This window comes from Heterodontus francisci, chromosome 39, assembly GCF_036365525.1.
Source record: "Heterodontus francisci isolate sHetFra1 chromosome 39, sHetFra1.hap1, whole genome shotgun sequence".
NCBI classification, from domain to species: domain Eukaryota; kingdom Metazoa; phylum Chordata; class Chondrichthyes; order Heterodontiformes; family Heterodontidae; genus Heterodontus; species Heterodontus francisci.
The window spans coordinates 36,899,812-36,902,491 of NC_090409.1; the positions used below are offsets into that span (position 1 = coordinate 36,899,812).

At 53.8% G+C, this 2,680-nt stretch overlaps 1 pseudogene; it reads left to right on the top strand.

Annotated features, from left to right (window-relative positions):
- Positions 1-1,462: 1,462 nt before the first annotated feature.
- LOC137352936 (dehydrogenase/reductase SDR family member 4 pseudogene) lies at positions 1,463-2,456 on the top strand (annotated as a pseudogene).
- The last annotated feature ends 224 nt before the right edge of the window (positions 2,457-2,680 follow it).

Below are 2,680 nucleotides of genomic sequence, written 5' to 3' on the forward strand. Positions count from 1 at the left end.
GACGACCACTCTGACAAGGCGGTTTGAGGTAATTTACTCCAAGAGCACCCATTGTTCTGGCCAGGTTGAGTCAGTGATATTGTCTCCAGTCTGGTCTTTGGTGTTTCAAATGTAAATTGCAGTGGCCATCTTGGCTGCCAGTGTACTTTAAAAAAAAGTTATCTGCATGAATTGCCACTAAAAATCTCAGGCAAGGTTCCAACCGATGAACTGAATACTTCCCATTTTACATGTATGGTTTTCATGACAATATTATTATCTCCCTCGTCATCCAATGAGCCTGGCTTTGGTTCTCTTGCCTTTCACCCTTGTTTAAATGTCCCTCGTCTGTACCTGAAACACCTTCTCCCTTAAAGATCGCCCGTAGGAACTGTAATTTCAGCTCCCATTGGAGTTAAACAGTGTAAGGTCTCATTCCTGAGTCGGTGGTGGAGGGAGTGAATGTTTGTGGATGGGGTGCTGATCAAGCGGGCTGCTTTGTCCTGGATGGTGTCGAGCTTCTTGAGTGTTGTTGGAGCTGCACCCATCCAGGCAAGTGGAGAATATTCCATCACACTCCTGACTTGTGCCTTGTCGATGGTGGACAGGCTTTGGGGAGTCAGGAGGTGAGTTACTCCCTGCAGGATTCCTAGCTCTTGTAGCCATGGTATTTATATGGCTGGTCCAGGTCAGTTTCTGGTCAATGGTGACCAGATATTTCCAAATCAAGATGGTGACTGACTTGGAGGGGAACCTTGCGAGGTGCCTGAGCTGGAGGGAACACCGTCTGCACAATATCAGGACCCTATCTTATAGAATTAATATTTTGGACTGCTTCTGCTCTCTGCAATTCTATATGATCCTCTCACCGGAATCTAAAATTTAATATAGTTTAGAAAAACTAGCTGGCGGCAGCTGGACAGAAACAAAGCAAACTGACTGGAATTATAAACTCTATCCTACATTCCAGACAATGAGGTTTTTATCAGAACTGCAAGAGTATTTCTCATTTTTATTTAATTTCAGTATTTTACTGCTGTCTTGTTTTAGCTCAATTTTTATTCGTGGTGACCCTCATGCTAATGAGGGTGTTATTATGCTAATGAGGAGACTGTTATGCTAATGAGTTTCCCGTTATGCTAATGAGCATCTCGCGCCCTGAGCCGTTAGATTGGGCGGGGCGTCCAGCGACAATGCCCTGATTGACATGGCGCTCGGCCAATAGCAACACAATGCTGGAAATGGCGTCAGGGACAGGGTGAGAACTTGTTTCAGCCAACGGGGAGCGGCGGCGCTGAGGCTGGGCGGGACCGTGATGAGAGTGACAAAGCAGCGCCGCTTACTCAAGGTCAGCTTCCCGGACGGTTTCTCCCGGCGCCTCGCTCCACCTCCATCCGGCGGCCCGCCCGGTCCAGCCCGTGGACCGACCTCCCGCCCTCGCTGGGCGCTCATTGGCCGCCGCGCCGGCTGGGCCCCGCCGCTGTGGCTCACGTGCCGTGTGGACTGTCCGGAGCCGCGCCCTGCCAAAGGGGCGAGGCGTTCCGTTGCTGCCCCGTGATTGGTGGGCGGGTCACGTGGGGAGTGCACGTCGCGCGGCGCTGACTCCGCCCATCCGGCGCATATGACCGGAAGGAGGGTCAGAGTCCAATTTCCTGGCACCATGCAACAGGCACTGTTGAGTGGCAAAGTGGCCTTGGTCACAGCTTCCACCCAGGGTATCGGACTGCCCATTGCCCGGCGCCTGGCCCGGGATGGGGCACAGGTGGTGATCAGCAGCCGCAAGCAGGCCAGCGTGGACAGGGCCCTGGGGCAGCTACAGGCTGAGGGCCTGGGTGTCTCGGGCACCGTCTGCCACGTGGGCAAGAGGGAGGACCGGGAGGTGTTGGTTGGCGAGACGCTGAAGCGCCATGGAGTCATTGACATCCTGGTTTCCAACGCTGCTGTCAATCCCTTCGCGGGGAGAGTCCTGGACTGCTCAGAGGAGGCCTGGGACAAAATCTTCGAGGTCAACGTCAAGACGGCTCTCCTTCTGGCCAAGCTAGTGGTGCCGCACATGGAGAGACGAGGTGGTCGCTCCATCATGCTGGTGAGCTCCGCCGCTGCCTACCAGCCTTTCCCTGCCATCGGGCCCTACAGCGTCAGCAAGACAGCGTTGTTGGGACTGACCAAGGTGCTGGCGGACGAGCTGGCCCCGGTCAACATCCGCGTCAATTGCCTGGCTCCGGGCGTTATTAGGACTAAGTTCAGCTCAGCCCTGTGGTCGGACGATAGCTTGCACCAGCGATTTGAGGAGAAAATCGCTATGCGCCAAATTGGCGAGCCGGAGGAGTGCGCTGGCACTGTCTCCTTCCTCTGCTCGCAGGATGCGGCCTACATCACCGGGGAGACAATTGTGGTGGCTGGAGGCTTTCACTGCCATCTCTGAGCCAGCGTTCGAGCTGGAGCGCTCCTTACGACTTCAATCCATTGCTTTCCAGGATTATTCATTCTTCTTATCTCTGTAATCTTTTGCAGTATGAAAACCACCTGAGCTCTATACATTCTTGTTACTCTGGGCCTTTTACACATCCACCACTCCTTCATTCCACGCTATCTTTGTAACTTCCCATAGCTCCCTGAGACTTCTGCATTCCTCTAATTCTAGCCTCTTGCACATCCCCCACTTCCTTCCTCCCTCTATTGGTGGCCGTGCCTCAAGCTG